Source organism: Boleophthalmus pectinirostris, unplaced genomic scaffold (genome assembly GCF_026225935.1).
Source record: "Boleophthalmus pectinirostris isolate CB_2022bp ecotype Guang Dong unplaced genomic scaffold, ASM2622593v1 HiC_scaffold_5, whole genome shotgun sequence".
NCBI lineage: Eukaryota > Metazoa > Chordata > Actinopteri > Gobiiformes > Gobiidae > Boleophthalmus > Boleophthalmus pectinirostris.
The window spans coordinates 33,043,560-33,065,149 of record NW_026571404.1 but is presented as its reverse complement, the minus strand read 5'-3'; the positions used below and the strand labels follow the sequence as shown (position 1 = coordinate 33,065,149).

General features: G+C 38.8%; 1 protein-coding gene across 2 annotated transcripts in view; it reads right to left on the bottom strand.

Moving 5' to 3' along the window:
* Window positions 1-21,590, bottom strand: part of LOC110159144 (leucine zipper putative tumor suppressor 2 homolog) — a 102,394-nt gene that overhangs the window by 37,494 nt on the left and 43,310 nt on the right. Inside the window, exon 2 of one of the 2 annotated variants that reach the window (XM_055162856.1) lies at window positions 21,122-21,241. The gene's annotated coding sequence lies outside the window, so the exon portion shown is untranslated. Of the gene's footprint in view, window positions 1-9,615; window positions 9,786-21,121; window positions 21,242-21,590 lie in introns of those variants that run through there. The other variant, XM_055162855.1, reaches the window with a different exon arrangement.

The window sequence follows — 21,590 nt, the reverse complement described above, 5'->3', positions numbered from 1 at the left end:
CTGATTTTCGATACTTTTGACACCCTGACTAAGGCTGGGTATCATTAACAAGTTGCTGATACGATACATACCTCAATACATGGGCCACATATCTCCATACAATGAGCTTTCGATTTGATATGATATATTTCAAATCGATTCAATATGATTCAATAAAAATAAAGGCAAAATCATGACTGTGATACTAAAAGTCTTTGTTAAATCACTTCTTGTGCTAAGTTAATATGAAACACGCCCATTTTAATCAACAAAACAGTGAATATGGCAAATGTGTTAAAATTAGTTTCTTTCCTCTGAACAAGCAACCAAACTGTAGCACTGTAGCAAAATAATTTAGTACAATACACAAAAAAATACTCTTGACAATATATCAGTACAGCGGCCCACGATATCAATATTGTTTCCGCACAATAAACGATATGATATACCAGTTCTTTGATATTTTTGCTCCCTTAACCCCCATTAGCTTCTTTTCAATAATTAACCAAAGCTGAATACAAAACTAGCTCCAGTTTTACAGACAAGACAACATGTTTCAGTCCCTTTCCTGTGTCTATTTCCAAACTCAAAATAGTCAGGTATCCCAGCTATAAATTCCATGTAAACATTGTAAATTGGCTCGGATTTTTACAGTGTCTAATTTTTGAATGCAGCTGCCTGTTGTGAGCTGTTATTGTTTGAGCTTTGTAAAGAGGTTTTCCCTCCAAAACCACTTCCTCTTCCCCTCCTGCTGCAGAGGCCATTGTCTCAGAGCACCGGAGGATGGAGAGAGTAAGAAAAGACAGTTATCTCATTCTGAAAGCGCCTATCTGCATCTGAAAACATCACACGGTAAAAGTAGGACAACATATGAAAGAATGCTGAAAATGTGTCAGCCAAGAGTATTAGTGCAGTCATTTAATTTGTAATGTTAAAGCCAGTGGATTAAAATGGAATATTGACAAAAATAGAAATAGAAATCTTATGCTGACAGGGGATGCTTTCAACACTACAATAGTGCACTATAGATCAGCAACGGGCCCATGTTAGGCTATTTTTTGATCTATGTTTTAATGCTGTTTCCTCATCAAAAACATATCTGCATATTCAGCCCGTGTTCTTATCTCAAACTAGAAACACTCTGTTCCACCTTGTGTCATGTGGTTATACAGGAAGTGCTTCATTGTGTTTTTAAACTCCAGACACTTTCACTGGAATCGTTTCAATAGTTTCAGCCCTGGAATTGCCCATTTCTACTGAACTAAAGGTATAAATGAGTGAGAACTTTGCACATTAATTTCTTGAAATGGGAGCAGGAGTAGCTCAAGAACATAGAGAAAGATCCCGCACACCGTCTTACTTGCAAAGTGAAATTTATTAGGACATAAACACTAGTTCAGCACTAGGCCATCATCAGCCAAAAAAAAAAAAATGAAGAAGGTCTGTGGGATTTTTCTCTATGTTACTGAACTAAAGGTAAAAGGTAGCTGTTAACTTGGAAACTTCAAACCACTTCATGACATCACAAGGTAGAACAGAGCATTATAGATTTGGATTTGGAGGAATGAAACAATGTGAATGAAACAAAACAGGTTTATTTTGATGAGGCAACATAACACGTCCCAAGCATTTTTCTGTGTAAATATGATTATTTTGGTTGAAATCATGTTCCGCAGTATGGCTTTTAATATCTTGCATCTATCAAATTACTTTTCTATCAATGTAAAAATAGCTTGAAAAAGTTTAAACGTGCTCTCTTAATGGGTCGGGGCCACCTCTCCACAGATCTGACATGCAACCTGACCTTGTGGCATCTTCATGGAGATTTTAATGCCATACTGTGGGAACACGATTATTTTTCCATGGATTTCTTCCACAGTAACTAGTAGTAGGTTTTACTTTTGTTCCTTCGAGGCTATGTGTGATAACCTACTTTTTAGCATTAACGTATCCAAGACAAGCAGGGGCAAATGCTCCACCAGAGAAGTTACATAATGCACCTTTAAAAGTCATATATTACACTATTTCTCATAAAAAACATGCCTGCATATTTAGCTTGTGTTTTTATCTCAAACTAAAACACACTTTTCCACCTCGTGATGTCATGCACCACTGTGTTTTTAAACTCCATACACCTTCACTAGAATCATTTGGATAATTTCAGCCCTGTAACTGCTAATCTCTACTGAACTAAATGTAAAAGGTAGCTGTTAATTTGAAAACTACAACTTCATGATATCACAAGGTGGAACAGAGCATTTTGATCTTTGGAGATGAAAAACTAATAATAAAGTATTACTCCAACATGTCTGAATGTAACAAAACACAACTCCGGGTGTGTTTCAGACGAGGTTCTAACATTCTAACACGACTTAAAGCTCACAAGAATCAATTTTACGTAACATGGGACCTTTAAGAAATCCTACGTTTTATCTCTGTTCCTCTGAGACTATCATAACCTACTTTTGTCAAGCGTCTCTGTATGTTTTTCACACCAACATCTCCATATATGCTTCACCCAGAAGTTGTCGAAAATTGGCCATGACAAAGTGTAAAACCTGTGCTCTAAATCGGGCTCAGTATAACCCAATGAGACACAAAGCAGCCCCCGAGTGGAGCCAGCTAAAAACGCAGCCAGGCAAATGAGTTTCACAGCACATTACATAAGCCCCGACCGCCATGCATAATTCACCACGCTCATCTTAGAGAATATTTGACAAACTCGTGCCCAAAACAGACCCTAGCGAGACCGAGTAAGGAGGAAAAACTAGCATCTTTGAAGGCGTGTCAGCCTGGGCTAATCTGTGCAGGTCCAAAAGCATGTGTAGAATATGCATAAATAGTGTGGAGAATAATGAAGCTTCAATAGCAGGAGATGAAAAGAGGACGTGTCCCAGTTAGGCTCCATTCATTTGATGCTTGACGCCACGTGAGGAGAAATGCACTGCGCTGTGGAGTTGCATAAGGTTAAAAAGGAAAATGTTGCACGTTAAAAATGTTGGAATCATCTGTCTTGGTAACTGTTTTTGTAACCTAAAGGTGCTATATTATGCTATTTTCTTATATATGTTGGTTCCTCATCACAAACATACCTGGAGTTGTGTTTCGTTTCATTCACACAAATCCTGTCTTTCATCATGTGGTAATAAAAATGTTCTACTGTGTTTTTAAACTCCAGACACCTTCACTAGAATTATTTTGACAATTTCAGACCTGGAATTGCCAATCTCTACTGCACAAAAGGTAACTGTTAACTTGACATGACATCACAAGGTGGAACAGAGCAGATCTTTGAAGATGTAGACAGGCATGCACATTTTTGAGTAAACCTGGTACTACTAGGGGTGCAACGATATCTAAATCTCATGATACAATATCGTCATGACATGAACCTATGATATTTATTGTGATATCGTGGAAAAGCTCATGATATGGTGGGGAGGCTCACGATTAGCGGTGTAATGATATCCAAATTTCACGGTACCATTTTTTTACGATATACATCTCACCTTAAGATATTTATTGTGATATTTTGTGGAGGCTTACAAAATGTTAATATGCTACTTTTTCCTCTTAAAATGCCTTGACAAGACTTCCATATCCAAAGAACTAAGACTTAAAAGTGTTTAGAACTGTTATTTCTTCTTGTAGTCTACACTGAAATGTAGCAAAGGATCATGGTCTATGTAGTTCCCTCTGTCTTTTTTTTAGCTACTGCTGCACCATAACTCTTCATTTAAGCAAAGAGACTTATAATTCAATATATTGTGATGGTCCACGATATTATTGCAAGAACTTTGAGGATACGATATCATGATATTTCGGTTATTATTACATCCCTACTGTCTACTGTTCAAAATGCTCTGTTCCACCTTGTGTGGTCCTCAATTGGTAGTTTTCAAGTTAATAGCTACCTTTTACCTTTAGTTCAGTAGAGATTTGCAATTCCAGGTCTGAAATTATCCAAATGATTCTAGTGAAGGTGTATGGAGTTTAAAAACACAATGGAGCTGTATTGATTTCTGTGTTTGTTGTTTGAGAACTCTATATATGCAGTGTTAGTGTGTGAATGTGCATGAAACAAAACACAATGCCAGGTCTGTTTGTGATGAGGAAACATTATAACATATATCCAAAAATAGTGTAAAATGAGCCCTTTAACTAAAATCAATTACTGCTATGACATGTTTTTATTAGTATTTTGAACATGTATTTTTCAAGTCTGGCCACAGTCAAAATAAAAACTTACTCATACGTAACAGCAGCTCTGACTAACAGTTCGTAGGCACTTTTCACACATATTGACGATGGAGGTTACATAACAGAGGACGAGGTGGAAAAATCGTGACTATAGGAGCCTGATAGTCTGCACTTGATTCTCTATTGATGATGTAACTTATATGATTACAAGTTATCTGTGTTAATTCAGCACTTCATATCCAATAACCATGGCAGCAATACTGATTTATCCGCTAAAGATATAATAACACACTCACTGCTTAAACGGCGCGTATTACACTGATTTCTCATCTATTTTATAATGTTGTTTCTCCATCAAAAGTATACCAGAATTCAGTTTTGTTTCATTCACATGTTTAACACACAACCCTGCATATTTAGTCTGCGTTCTCTCATACAGAAAACACTCTTTTCTACTTGGTGATGTCATATGGTAATACAGAAAGTGCTCAACTGTGTTTTTACACTACTACCACAACTACTACAACTACTACTACAACTACTACTACTACACCTACTACTACACTACTATCTCTACACCTACTACTACACCTCCTACAACTATTACACCTCCTACAACAACAACTACTACTACATACTACTACTACTACTACTACTACATACTACTACATACTACTACTACTACAACTACATACTACTACATACTACTACTACTACTACACTACTACATACTACTACTACTACTACTACAACTACTACTACTACATACTACTACTACTACTACTACTACATACTACATACTACTACTACACTACTACAACTACTACTACTACTACTACTACTACATACTACTACAACTACATACTACAACTACTACAACTACTACTACATACTACTACATACTACAACTACAACTACAACTACTACAACAACTACAACAACTACAACTACTACAACTACTACAACTACTACAACTACTACAACTACTACACAACTACTACAACTACCACTACAACCACTACAAACAACCACTACTACTACTACTACCACTACTACTACTACTACCACTACTACCACTACTACCACTACTACTACTACAACCACTACTACTACTACTATTAAAAAAACTACTACTACAACTACTACTAAAAAAACTACTACTACAACTACTACACCTACTACAACAACTGCCACTGCAACTACTACTACTACAACTACTACTACATACTACATTCTACTACTACTGCTACTACTACTACTACTACATACTACTACAACTACTACTACCACAAATACTACAACTTCTGCTACAACTACTACGACAACTACTACAACTACTGCTACAACTACTACTACAACAACTACAACTACTGCTTGGTGATGTCATGTGGTAATACAGAAAGTGCTCAACTGTGTTTTTACAGTTCATAAAAGGGATGACACGAGATCCTGTGCCATGAGCAGATACAGTTTTGTCTAATGATTTAAATCATAAAAATATAATAACATTAATAACATTAATAGAGTCTATTGTCATAATTAGTAATGATGTATGTGGGGAACTGGTATTTAAAGCATAAATGTTGTTTAATGCATCAAAAGATTATGTTGAAAATGATTTAATTTTTGTCATTTTTATAACTCTATCAACACATAAATCCATTAACAACACAATAAAATAAAAATAATCAATTAATTAAAATCAATCAAAAGACCAAAACTGTGAATTGACCTGATTATTGGAAATTGGTTCAAAATCTTGTGTCTCGCCTCATGAAAATTCTGTCTCGTCCCACCCCTACAGCATGCACTTTCACTAGAATCGTTTGTATCATTTCAGACCTGGGATTGCCAATCTCTACTGAACTAAAGGTTAAAGGTGTTAACTTGAGTATTTTGAGAACTCCAGGTATGTTTTTGATGAGGTAACAATGTTCCAACATGGCTTAAAAGCTCACAAGAGTCAATTTTGCATAATAAAAGGCCTTAGTTATATCAGCACCGGTTATCTTGTTAAAACCTGCCCCAGGTACTTCGTGTATTTGCAGGTTAACTTATTGCAAACTCAGCCCTTACAAAATTCAAAATAAACAAAAGTAGATCCAGATTTGAAAAGCGTGCCATCTCCATAGCCTTTGTATACAAACACTGCCAATGGTTACCAACGGCCTGGAGCCTCGATTACTTAACATGTTTAATTTGACCTATTCAGAAAGTATGACATAAGCACTTTTATCCGGCCCCCTCACTGTACTTTTACCACACCTGTGAGTCCATCTGCACACTTTATGACCAAGTGCGTCACTTTGTGTACTCCAGCCAAAAAACCCCGCTAGGATAATTATAGCATCGCCCCCTCGCATGACAGCCATTTTAAATCTACTATTACTATTAATATTACAACTACTATAATCTAAAAACTACTGCATCTGCATCCTACCAACTACCATTACTACACAGTATCTATCAAATGGTGCTGCTAGTACTACAATCTACTAGCAGCTACTACGTACTCTGTCAGGATCTATCTATCTACTGCAATCTACTAACTAAAGCAACCCACTAAATAGGCCTACTACTATTACTACTACTACTACTACTACTACTACTACTACTACTACTACAGCACCATCTCAACAACTACTACAACTACTACACCTACAACAACAACAACTACAACACCAACTAGAACTACACCACCACCGACAACTACTTCTACTATTACTACTACAACTACTACATCTACTACTACACCAGTATCTCTACAACTACAGCTACAACTACTACACCACCAATAACTACTTCTACTATTACTACTACATCTACTACTACCACCACAACCACCACCACCACTACTACTATTATTACCACTATTACTACAACAACTACTACTACAACAACTACTACTAATACTCTCACACATACTCCTGAATGTGTGAAGTAGTCGTGTTTAAAAAGCCTTCCATAAAGCACATCTGCTGACACATCAGACTGGGGCCCTAACAAACTTGATGAGAACATGTAATTTGTGACTTGGGGCAAATTGGACGCTGTGTAATTCTCTGAGACCGAACAAAGCCCTGTCATCAAAACGCCAAACAAAAGAATCCTGTTTAGACTCCTGTCGAAGTAGAAATAGAAACTTGTGGTGTTTGAAACGCCTAGGAATAGATATGCTAGGCCATGCGCTTTCTTATCTCTCTGAAAGAAGTGTGTGCTGGCTGGATAGAATAACAGCCCCTGTCCCTCCTCCTTTTCCTCCTCCTCCTCCTCCTCCTCCTCTTCTTCTTCTTTTCCCTTTGAGGCCAACTGTCCAAAAAGCCTGGGACAGCTTCGGCTTCGGCTGAAATTTCAAATCAATAGCCCACAGTGTGTAATGAGCTGATTAGAAGAGGGCCCAGATTAGAGAACTCAAGTTACAAGCCCGCAAAAAACTGCTAAAGAAGTGAAAAATCCAAGCTGGAGGGCAGGGTTATATTTCTATAGCAGAATATTAGGCTATAGCTCATAAGGATCTACAGATTAGGGTTCTCAAAAGTATCAAAATTCAGATACTAATCGATATTAAAACTAGTACTGAAGCTAGAAAGATTGGTTTTTGCAATAGATCATCATGGGAGTGCACTGAACAGATTTTTGTTGTGTCCTTGAGCAAGACCACAGCCACAGCCCATATCAATCACAGTGGCTGGCTGCAACGTGAAGGGCGTCGGGCGTAAACAATAGAACTCACTGATTTGATGTGGCTAACTGATTTCAGCAAAGAAAAATAAGTCAAAAGTATTAAAAGTTTGGAAATTTTCAATGGTTATGGGAATCATCTTAAAGCAATTATATATGAAACTGCTACTTTTTTTTTTTTTTTTTTTTTTTAGTAAATCCAATCATTTGTGAGATAGAAAAAGTATTTAGTAGTATTTTTGCCAAATCAGTGCAGAAAAACTAGATTTTTTGGTGGAAGTTCAATCTCAAAGACTGAAAATTCTTACTAATTACTCCACATAAACATAACAAGAATATAATCGTTTCTGTACAAGAATTTCAAGATGATTTTTAAATTCTTAACACTGTCTAAATATTTAATTTCACAATGCATTTCGAAATTAAACTAAAATGTTATTCTAAACTTTTGGCTAATCTATAGGTTAATGAACCATGGCACAACTCAGTGATGCAGACCAGACTATTGCCTTAAAAATTTGTAACTTTTCCAGTGGAGGGTCCGTCACCTTCTCATTTCTATGGAGATGTCATTGCTCTGCTTCAAACATTCCACAGTATGACATTAAAGAGCTCTACTTTACAATGATTAAAATACAGCTGGTTTTATAGCTCAAAAACACCTAGAAAAACAAGCATTCTGACAGTGAGCAGGGTTACCTCTCCACAGATCTGATTTGTAACTTGGTCTGGTTTGGTCTCCATGAAGAGAGAAAGGTTTAATACCATACTGTGACATATTCCAGACAAAAGCAATGACACCTCCATGGAGAAAAGTATTTGACAGACCCTCCACCAGAAAAAGTTACAGAATACACCTTTAAATATTCCTTACTTACTTACGTACTTTGATGAAGATGTCACAAGCAGCTAGAACCACACTGTATACCAACTCATCTGACTATGAATCATCAAGTTACAACCAAAACGCCAAATCTCCCTATATGTTACAATTGCCTATGTGCCAATAAACATGTCTTAATAGGCTTTTCATGGCCGTGTTACATTCTAAACTAATTTCCTCATCAACTGTTTAGCATATGAATGGGTTCCTCTGGCAACTTTTGTCTGCCTCACTCCATTCACACTATACCTTGGTCTGGAGACGTTTAAGATGTCAGCACCTTGGCTTCCAGCAAGCTTAAAGGGTCTACATTACGCTATTTTCTGATCTATATTATAACGTTGTTTCCTCAACAAAAACATACTTCTGAGTTGTGTTTTGTTTCATTCACATTCACATGCAACACACAAATCCTGCATATTTAGGCTGAGTTCTTCTCTCAAACTGAAAACACTCTGCATCCACGTTCCACCTTGTGATGTCATGAGGTAATACAGGAAGTGCTCCACTGTGTTTTTAATCTCTATGCACCTTCACTAGAATCATTTGGGTAATTTCAGACCTGTAATTGTCAATCTCTACTGAACTAAAGATAAAAGGTGCAGTAGCTGTTAACTTGAAAACTACCACCATGTGACATCACAAAGTGGAACCGAGCATTTTGAGATTTGGAGATGTAGACAGACTAACAATGCAGGATTACTCAAACATGTGTGAATGAAACAAAACACAACATCAGGTATGTCTTTGACACAGTAAATCATTATAACATGGCTTAAAGCTCACAAGAGTCAATTTTGCGTAATATAAGACCTTTAAGTTCTCATTCAAAGTTTCCCTCCACAACTTAAGGACTGGAGACTGGTACTCACCCGCACGAGAGCCCTGCATCGCTGCTTGCGTTTTTTTATCCTTTATAATGAAAACAATTCCAAGCGCGTTGCGTTGTACGTGTCCGAGTTCGGTTCCTTCCTTGTCTCCTATAGATGCTTCATGTCCCACTGTGCGCTGGCTCCACTTGTGCTGTGTGGTGCTGCGTGCTCCTCTGGCTCTGCTCCACTGTTCCCTCTCCTGACTCTGTTTCCCCTCTGTCTCCATAAGCCCCGCCCACACACCCCATAAGCCCCGCCCACAGCACCCTCCCCCTCTCTCCTGCACTGTGTCGGCGTTCCCTCTCTTTTAACACGTTCAGTGCAGATACGTGAGAGGAGAATGTGTAGCACAGGTCAACTTTACAAACGTGATCAGATCTGATTAATGCAGACAAACACATCTGGGGTATGTTATAGTGTAAAGTGTAGTATGTATAGAGTTATTAGTGTATAGTATTATAGTATATAGTTTAGTATGTATAGTGTTATAGTATATAGTATAGTATGTATAGTGTTATAGTATATAGTATAGTATGTATAGTGTTATAGTATATAGTATAGTATGTACAGTGTTATAGTATATAGTATAGTATGTATAGTGTTATATAGTATACCGTATTTTTCGGATTATAAATCACTCCGGAGTATAAATCGCACCAGCCAAAAATGCATAATGAAAAGAAAAAAAAAACACAAAAAGTTGCACTGGACTATAAGTTGCACTTTTTGGGGGAAACTTATATTATAAAATCAAAAACCAGGAACCGACATTTCATCTCGAAAGGCAAGTTATAGTAATAACAATAGAATAGAGAACAACAGACTGTTAATGTCACATGTTAAGAGTTATTCAGATAACAACAACAGCACAAACAACAGAACAAGTTTGCTAAACTCTCCATCTCACTCCAATTCACTAAATTCATTGAATTCTTCATCCTCGGTGTCACTTCTGAGCAACTCTGCAATGGAGAGGTAAAAAGAACGCCGCTTCCTCTTCTGCGTCGCTGTCGTCAGACTCAGCATCAGTTCCATTTAGAATTATTCTGGCCTTTCTGAATCCCGACAGGATGGTTTCGGTTGTGACTAAAGTCCAGGCTTTGTTGATCCATCCAGTAACTTCCAGGAAAGTTTCATGGTGCACCCTTCCGGTTACCATGAAGCTGTGTTCTCCATCCCCGCCATTTGCCAGTCCTCATAAGTTTCTCGCTTACTCCAAACTTTCTTTATGCTGCTCGATTACTGTTTTCGGCTGCACATATCTCTACTATTTTATTGCAGTAAGACAGCAGCTCTTTCTGCAGGAGACATGCGAAGTAGAGGATGAAGTGACAGTGGTACAGAAGTAATAGGAGTAGCAGATACTGACACACAAGCGCCCTCTTGCAGCTGTCAGTGTGAAATTTTTAATCCATAAGTAGCACTGAAGTATAAGACGTCGGACGACCTAAACCATGAAAAAAGGTGCAACTTATAGTCTGATAGTATACAATAGTATGTATAGTGTTATAGTGTATAGTACAGTATATATAGTGTTATAGTGTTGGCTGTTCAATGAAGGCTACCAGCTAATAACATTTGGTCACCTACAATACTATATCGACTTATTCTTCAATAAATGATGGATGTGTGTACAGTTTCTTTGCAATTTGTGTTGTTGTAATATGAAAAAAACTGAGCTGCAAAGATTGAAAAAGTAACCACTATGGCTAATTATTGCTTCATTCTACTATTTATTTCTTGCAGCTCATGCCACTTTAACATATTGTCTATTTTATGTTATTAGGTTCTTTCTACAGACCAAGTATTCCAAGTATGTGAGAGTAAAAAGCCCCCTCGTCTCGGTTTATAGTCCCGTGGGCACGTTTCCGAATTTCGATTGCCTCATTAATCCAGTGGAGATGGTTATTTTCCTCTGTCCCAATGATATTTGCTCCTGGGATACTGTCCTGGGGAAGTCAGACTGCAGATGGCACTGTCATCTTGCCTCCACCAATAGGAAGATAGCGCCAAAACCTGTATAAATGAGCTGACTGGACACGTCACAGCAACATCATGTGACCACTCTGAAGAAGACCGCTAGTGAGCAGCCAAAAGTGTCAGGTATGAAACTAAACTCTTGGTCTGTAAAAAGAACCTAATAACATAAAATATCGGGAGACCAAATGAATCTCATTGGACTCTACTGTCTATTTAAACATTTGTGTAGTGAGATTGTCCTGCTTTAAAGTTATTGTGACAGTGTCTTAAATATTATCGTTTATCACGGTATCTCTTCTTTGCAAGATGAAATTTGAAATTTGTTGTCCTGACAGGCCTAGTCACCTTGTCTCTCAGAGTAGATTAGATAGTTTGAATTGTCAAAAGGGAAGCACTGTGTTCCCTTTACTGTATTGAGTTTGTTGTCGGGTCTGATAAAGTGTTCCTTTTAGGACAACTGCTGCTATTGATATGAACAGATATCAGAAAGGAAAAACAAAAAACAACAGTATTCAAACCTCTGTCCATGCATTCAGGCAAATGTTTCCTTTCTGATTTGAAGGATTTTCTGAGGTTCTTTCTCCGTTCAAACCATACTGTATAATATTTCGATTTGAATTGCATTATTGCTATAACAGCAGAGAATTGCTGCTTTGCCAAATCCTTTAAATCAGAAAGGAATCCTTATGCCTGAAACTGAATACTAACCTTATGGCTGAATACTGAGATGTGGCAGTTTATTTAATGTAGCATAAACAGAAGTGCTAAGTCTAAATACTCCACCTCCACTTTGATCACACACACACACACACACACACACACACAGCAGATAACCACACTGTAGATACACACACTGTACACGCACACACACTGTAAAATGCCTTCATGTTTTCAGCTCTTACACAATCACCACCTTCAGCTTTCATGTGTGTCCAAGTCCCCCTCATCCTCCACAATACGCTCCTCCATTATCCAGGGACACGGGCCACATCACAGGAGAGAGGGGGGGCCAGAGAGAGGGAGAGAGATGGAGAGAGGGGAGAGAGCAAGAGAGGAGAGAGGGAGAGAGATGGAGAGAGGGAAGAGAACAAGAGAGGAGAGAGGGAGAGAGGGAGAGAGATGGAGAGAGGGAAGAGAACAAGAGAGGAGAGAGGGAGAGAGATGGAGAGAGGGGAGAGAGGGGAGAGGGGGAGGGTGGGGAGCGAGGGAGGGAGGAAAGGGAGGGAGAAAAACAGAGAGGAAGGAGGAGAGAGATGGAGGAAGGGGGATGGAGAGAGAAAGAGCGAGCAAGAGAGACAGAAAGATGGGGGGGTGAAGAGAGAGAGGGAAGGTGCGAGGGAAGGGCGAAAGAAAAGAAGGGAGAAAAACAGAGAGGGAGGGGGAGCGAGATGGAAAAAGGGGGAGAGAAAGGGGGATGGAGAGAGAAAGAGCGAGCAAGCGAGACAGAAAGGAGAGGGGAGAGAGAAAAAGGGAGAGAGGAAGGGAGGAAGAGAGGGAGGGTGGAGAGGGAGAGAGGGGAGAAAGGGAGGGAGAAAACAGAGAGGGAGGGGGAGAGAGATGGAGGAAGAGGGAGAGGAAGGGGGATGGAGAGAGAAAGAGTGAGCAAGAGAGAAAGAAAGGAGGGAGAGAGAGAGAAGAGGGAAGAGGAGAGAGAGAGAGGGTGGGAGGGGAGAAAGAGAGGGAGAAAAACAGAGAGAGAAAACATGGGAGAGAGATGGAGGAAGGGGGAGAAGAAGGGGGATGAAGAGAGAAAAAGCGAGCAAGAGACAGAAAGGAGGGGAAGAGAGCGAGAGAGAGAGGGAGGGAGGAAAAGAGAGAGGGAGAGAGGAGAGAGTGGAGAGAAATGGAGAAATAGAGATGGATGTAGAGGGATGGAGAGTGAGCGATGGAAAGCGGGGGGAGGGTCAATTAACCCAGATGGGCTAAATTACATAAGCGCTTCATCAGTGCAGTCCCTGTGCTTCTGTGGAGAGCTGTGAGTCAACACAAAGGAGAAAAGACTGTCTGAAGGTGACTCCGTGTAATTCACCCACTCATTCACATGCACATTATCATAACATAACCCAGGGCTTCACACACAGCTTCAAGTGTAAATGACGAGTTAGACTGCTCATTGAAAGGACCCATATTGCGCTGTTTTCTGATCTATGTTATTAATGTTGTTTCCTCATCACAAACATGCTGTACCTGGAGTTGTGTTTTGTTTCAGTCACACAAAACACAACTCTAGGTATATTTTCGACAAGGTAACAACATTTTAACATGGCTACAAGCTCACAAGAGTCCATGTGGTGTAATATAGGACGTTAAACTGATGTAAAACTGATAAATATTCACCCCAGGTCTTATCCGGCCAAACCAAGTCATATTTAGAAAAACATAAAAATCTGTTGAATGCACTTTAAACATGGCCACAATAGAGAGAAGTTAACTGCAGGGATGCCATGGTAGATAGAGAGGAGGGAGTTTGTGGGGGTATCCTTCTGCTCATAAAGGAAATATATGTGTCATGGTTACATAACAGAAGCGTGTTTATTATGCACTAGTGATATGAGAAAAGAACATCATGTACTATAGGGATGGTCCAATATGGAGTTTGTTTGTTGTTTTTGAGCCGATACGATGTTCAATATTTGTTAGTGTTGATGTCTAAGCTCACAAATTGAAGTAAAGTGGAGCAAAACTCTGGTCTGAAAGTTGTGAAAAGCACTTGTAAACTCATCATGGTGAATAATTAGGATGCTCAGGATGGATAAGGTAAGTGAGAAATAACTTTGGACTGCTTTAAAATGCTTAAAAACAACTAGTTCTGTTTGTTGTGTAAAAATCGGGTACAGAGCCTTTTAGGGTAACCAAGCAGCAGGATAATATAGCATACTATATTGTCCATTTATGGGATAAGATTTTAGCTTAGGGTCATTAAAAGATATGTAAGATTCAAAGGAAAAGGCGTAAGTTCTATCTTTAGTTATTCGTAAGTGTCCTTAACTCCCCACTCAGTAAAGACCTTACGTCATGTCTCCCAGATGGAGTCTGCATTAGTCATCTCATCATCTCCCCTGATGCTGAGGTGGACTCTGAAGACAAGAGCTCTCTGTGAGTCACTGAACAAACAAGAGAGAAACAAATATATGTCCTCATTTTTCATTAGAGATGGCAGAATGTTTCTAAGGATGCACCGGTCCAGGTTTTTCTGTTCTGATCAAAGACTGTTTAAAGTGAACTAAGGGAGTGTCATGTCACCCATAGTGTTCAGCTCCACACAAAAAGCCTCACTGCAGCAGTTATAGAGAGAAGGACAGCAATATTCCAGTGTAAGTCAATGGAAGGAATGGGAGTCAGTAGGAGCATGAAGACCCGCATGTGAACCTTCACTTTAAAAATCTGTTGATACCCAATATGAACTAGACGTGATCCAAAAGCTTTGTAAAAAATCAAGTTTAACTTCATAAGACATTTTAGGTCAACATAGGCCAGCAAATTGTTTTATGACATCACTGTCTTATTACTCTGTATTTCTTATACATGAGATATCATTATAGTCCCCATTCCCTCCCCTCCATTATTTTGAGCCTGAACAAAATGTGATCGTACAATCAGATTTGTTTATTTCTGTGACACAAAAGAGCTCATTGGTCACCTATGAGTGATGGGTGCAAAATGTCAAAGAAATGGAGACTAAGTAATTTTTTTAAAAACATCTAATCATCATTTGAAATGCAGATTTTCTACACAAAGCAAACATCTTGGACATAAATTTAGTGAAATGAATGGAACCTTATTGCGACTATTCAACGTGCGAGTAGTAAACAAGATAAAACATGAACCGCACCGTTGTGACAGAAATAATCCACACTATCCCACTGACCGGTCAGTGGTCATAATGTTCTGTCTGATCCGTATATAGAGTCAGATTATAAAAGTCAGATTATTAACCCCACAACTCTCCCACCCTCACCCAGCCCATGTGAGGCCATGATGGGTTGGCCTCTCACCATAATTACTTTATTGACTTACCGTTCCCTATATGACAGCTGGAACTATATATTTTGGGGTCAGCTGTTATCATTTTTCTTTGCTCTACTGGGAATATTTGTTTATTCTTTTGGCTATATAATAAGACAAAGTCATATCAATCTATGGCCCACAGAAAAACAAAGCAAACAAAGTACTAGTACTAAGTGTTTCATTCTGTTGTTTATTTATAGCAGGTTGTGTTTTTTTTTTAAATAATGTTGTAGATTTAGAACAGTTTCGTGTTATAAATCTGCTCTCAGGTTTTTGTGTCAGTGGCATACATTAGTTTCAGTATTATTATCTGTATTTACTTCAGCAAAATATCAAACTTCAAAATGTGTCATCATGACAGACCAATGAGAAACGTCAACAGTGGAACTGGAGCTTTGCTCTGGTGGTTAAAGTGTCCATTCTCAGTCTGAACAGCAGAAGGCGTTTGACTCATGTCCTTAAGAGAGTGAGTCAGCAGCAGCAGCTTCTCTGAGTCTCAACAGGTAATAACACTGACTCCAACATAACCTCATGCTCCACGGTCATGTGAGACGGGAACAGCACGCAAGGGACACGCAACTGAAGAGGGGAGAGCTTTCAGAGCAACAGTCATAAGGAAAAAAGTCTGCACAGCTGTATTGGCTTCAGTTTTTTTTTTAACGCCACGTAGTGAGATAAAGTGAGGTCAACCACTCACAGTAAGAACTAGTGTTTTTTAAGATATTTTGAGCAAAAAATAACACTTGTAGCTGAATAAATGCAATTTAATTTAATACCATGCTGTGGACAATTTAAACCAAAGCATTAATATCTACAAAGAGACAAACAGGTTAAGGACTCTCGAGAAAAATTATACAATGCATCTTTAAGATCAATGTTGTTTTGCTGAACAAAAGGTAAAAGATAGCTGTTAACTTGAATACTACCACTTCATGACGTCACAAGGTGGAAGAGAGCATTCTGAGTTTTGGAAACATAGACATACTAATAACAAATGATTACTCAAAACACAACTCCAGGTATGTTTTTGATGAGGTAACAACATTATAACACGTCTTAAAGCTCACAAAAGTCAATTTTGAGATGTTTCAAAGCATTCCAGAAACCAAAACCTACGTTCAAGGTAACTCTGCGTCTAGTTTTCCAAATGTAGCCTATAGGATTTACATGGGTGCGGGTCAAAGGTCCACACAAGAGTTATGGAGCCCTCACCAAATGATCATTCTGACCACATAACTACAGAGGCCCAGAGAGGACAAACAAACAGTGGCTCTTTCACACTTCACATTTTGAAAAGGTCAAGCGAACAGTGAGTCAGGGGCTATTCAGACGCTAACAATGAACCAGGCCTCTACACAGAACTGAATTATACTGAAACAAAGAGCAGAGAGATGACCACTGGGATGACTTGGCAAAGCGTTTTTATAAGGAAATTTGGGAGACAAGCATAGACTGGATAAAGAAATGAACTAACGGAGTATGACCTTACTCATAGCGTTCAGCTCCAGTCAAACGAAGCTCACGATAGTAGCAGTCATAGGAGCAAATGTGGAGTTGAGTTCTACATTAGGAAAAGGAATTGATTTACAGACAAAACAGAGAAATGAAAACACCAGGACCATGCGGAGCGGGTTAATACGAGCATTTTAACTTGTTACTGGAGCAACTTTATGAAAGAATTGCACTTCTCATAGTAGTTTTCAGACATCTACTTGAGTCATATTTTGTCTGAAGTAACAGCACTCTACCTTGAGTAAAAGCTGTGGTTTCTCCTCCCACTGTGAGTAAGTCTACAAGTGACAAAAGTTTATGTTGATAATATAAAAGGTGCTGTACGTGGTTTTTATGGTCTTAAATTGTGAAAAACAAAGCCAGTTAATTTTGTTATTCCTCACTTAGATCACCACGTTACTTATTACCTCCGCCAAGGAGGTTATGTTTTTGCCGGCGTTTGTCTGTTTGTTTGTTTGTTTGTTTGTCTGTTAGCAACATAACTCAAAAAGTTATGGACCGATTTTGATGAAATTTTCAGGATTTGTTGGAAATGTGAAAAGGAAGAACTGATTTCATTTTGGGGGTTATCCGGAAGAAATCCTGGATTCTGGATCACTTTGAAATTTTAGTTAACATTGTGGTAAATGGGGCCAAAAATTTTGTTTCTCAATATCTCGGTTAATTATTGACCAAACCCCATGAAATTTGACTCAGGGATGGACAATCGGATCCTCTTTCAAATTCCAAATTGAAAGATACGAGACAAATATTTATGGAAAACACAATTAATATGAGGGGGACTGTAGTCCTTGGCGGAGGTCTGCGCTCTCTGAGTGCTTTTCTAGTTATTGTTTTGAAAATGCTATATTCACCAAAAATAACGTATTTAATGCTGATCCCCTCTTCCTTTTGCTCTCTGCGTTAAGTCACTCCCCCTTCAGAGCGCTATCGCTTCACACAAACATCACAGCATTGTCAGCTACTGATTTTAATTACATTTTATGGTTATAGAAATGCCATACCTTGGAACAGTTCAGGTAGCAGACCTTCTACCAGAAAAGTTAGAAATTGTATCTTTAAACATATTACATTAGACTTCAAAACATATGGTGAAGCAGCATAATAAGCTAACCTAAACATAAAAACGGTCTGGTACTAAAACAAGTTGTATATTACAATTTTACTGCATTCTTTACAGCTTTAGAAGTTGTTGTGAATGTCAGAACTCCACTCTCCCACTCTCTGGCACCTACCCAACAGTGCAGAAATACAGTTTTGTGAAACGTGACCTTGTTTTGGGGCATTGTGCTACGGAGAGAAAAAGGGATAGCGGGAGAGAGAGGCAGAAAGAGGGAGAGAGGAAGGGGGACAGCTGGTCTGAGTGCAGAGAACAGAGGAGGGACAGAGGAGGGTAATGGACTCTATGGACACTGTGGACAGGAAGACAGCTGCTGTTCCTTTAATCACAGCACATGTCCTACAGGCTTTATGAGAAGATGCAAAAGATAAGGCACAGTTTTGTGACGCAGACAATGTCAAACTTTACTCAGAACTATATTAAGGGCCATGTTTGTCCAAGTCACAATACCCAAGAACTCCAAAATGCTCAGAATCAATTTATAAGCATGTATTCATTCCACACTCGGTGATGGTAAGCTATTGTTTTTATTGGCCAACATCAGCTCAGTTGGTAGAGCATTTGTCCACTGATCCGAAGGTTGGCGGTTCGAATTCTTGACATAAACATCACTGGTTGAGTGGTCAAATCCACTGGCCCACAAGTCCGCGGTGCGTTTCCAGCTCCCACAGACGTATGCTGTTGTTGTGTCCTTGAGAAAGACACTTAACCCACCTCGCCCTCAGTGTCTGTGTACACTGGTGTTTAAATGTTTGTGTGAATGGGTGAGTGGTTCCTTGGTGTAAAGTGCTTGAGTGCCTTGGAAGTGGAAAAGTGCTATATAAAAACATGATCATGAAGTGTCTTGCCAAAGGACACAAGAGTTTTTTGTTTTTTTTTGCCACTGCCGACTCACTTGCACCTGATTTTATAATCTCCGATCCAAGTAGTAGGTTTTCACTCTGCACTCTTCTCTCTAATTTAATCTCTCTCTCTCTTTTTCATTTGTTTTATTGTGATTTTAATGCATTCCTTATTCTGTAAAGCACTTTGTGTACGAATTGTGCTATACAAATAAATTTGCCCTGCCTTGCCTTGCCTACTAACCAGGCCTGGCCCTACTTAGTTTCTGAGACCTGACACGCTCAGGCTCTGACAAGAAGATTTGGCCACCCTTGTACAAAATGCTTACTTTTCCACAGTGCCAGCAGATGCAGGTTTAGAGCCCTCTGCTGGTGTCTTTTCTACACATGGAGGCATTGTCTACATACGTATAACACACTATTATTAAGATACATCACAAAAAATAATAAGGGGATGGAATAATTTCAAAAACCCATCATCATGCATCATACAATAGCAAGTGTTCTCTCAGATCTTAATGCTCCAGAAAGTATTAAAATGTGGATTGTGCAATGAAATATATCAATATCTATCAAGTCATTTGAGAGAAAAGCTGTAATTGCAAAACAAAACAGCCATAACATCTACATGAACTAGATACAACACTACAAAATGACAACATCTTGTAGCTTTGGGCAAAATACACAGAAAAAGAAAATGTCATTGCACAATTATTGCAGCCTTGCTGAACATCATGAGGGGGAAAAAAAAAAAAAAACTGAATCTGAGCAGTTTTGTTACTTCTATTTCTGGTGCTGTGAATTGGTTGACTAAAAAGGGGAAGCTCTCAAAACTATTACGCATCTATGTGTACACAAATTGCATTCACAAGACTACACCTGCAGGCCGAGTTCATGCAAAAACAATTATTTATACAGAAAAAGCATAGGAAACAAAGAACAAAGAAAGTTGAACAAAGAAGTTGAGCAAGTAGCGGACCCTCCACCATAGAATTAAACTTGTGAATCAGGGTCTGTCAAACTCTTTTCTCCATGGAGATGTCATTGCTGTATGGTATTACACTTTTCTATCTTCATGGACATCAAACCAGACCAAGTTACAGGTCAGATCTATACAGAGGAGAGCCTGCTCACAGTCAAAATATTAGTTTTTTTAGGCATTTTTGAGCTACAATCCCATCTGTAATTGAACAAATGTAAGGTAGAACTGTTTAATATCATACTGTGGAACATTCAGGGCAGAACAGTGACATATCCATAGAAACAACCGACCCCGACCCAAAAAGTTACATAGTGCCCCTTGAAACTTAAATGAATAAAGTTAAATCTGCCTTTTTACATAGAAATTTCAATTAACACCCTTACTTACTAATTTCTCCTTCCAGCTAAATAAGGAAGGTGGAGGTGGAATAAAACGCCTAAAGGCAGGCCTACTATAGCTGTTTTTACCATGTTACTATCTCAAGAGCCACATTTAAACAAAGACCAGCGTTTTTATTACATTTTCAGAAAGTCAATACCGCCTTCTCATCTTCTTAGGGATGGAACACTCTGTAAATTAGATTGCGTCCAAAATAAGCAGACGAGCACACCTGCTGTTACCCAATCCGCGCCCGCCATGGACTCTGACCTCTGACCCCTCTGCTCCACACGCTCCCACTGTCATCCATCTCCCAAAACACAAGCCCTTGAGCGGACACTTCAAAGACCTAGATCTTCATAAACGTGACTAGACCGTCCCCAATGTCCCCTACTAAGAAGACAACAAGGTGAATACTGTCTGAGATGAGGTACACTGCAAAAAGTAATATCTATGTAAGTTCAAATGACTCAAATTAAGAAGATTTAACTTGATTTGAGTAGATTTCACTTGGTGTATTTTCCTGTTTCAACTACAAAAAGACCCGTTCCATTGGTAGATAATTTTACTTGTCATGTGAAATTTACTAAAATCAATATAAGATGTTTTAAATTCAAGTCGTTTTAACTTGGCTAGAGTTTAGATTTTGCAGTGCATGTGAGTTTGGGATGGGAGTCTGTTTACCTCAGAGTAGTGGAGCCCCTCCTGGTGGTCTGGAGGGGGGTGTAGGGAGGGGGAATAGCACGGTCATCCCAGGATCCTCACTCTGAAGTTGGGTAGCTAGTCTGTCCTCTCACTCTTGATCTGGAAGAAGGAGGGGATACATTTTAGCTGTTTACAAATATTAAAACAAAGACTTAATAATCTATAACAGGGGGGTCAAACTCAAATTCACAAAGGGCCAAAATTAAAACTGGGCCTAAGTCATAGGCTAAACTAAATATTTATAGAAAAATTTCAACAACATCTACATGTTTTCTCTTCTTTCGAGATATGTAATGTTAAATTAGAAATTGCTTTACTCCTTTGACGGAATACTAATTCTACATTACAAACAGTATTTAAGTAGCCAGGCTGGTGCCACCTAGTGCCTTCGCTCAATTTAATTTCTCTCCTTCAACTAGGTCAGGAATCAGAATACACTAGACGGTTT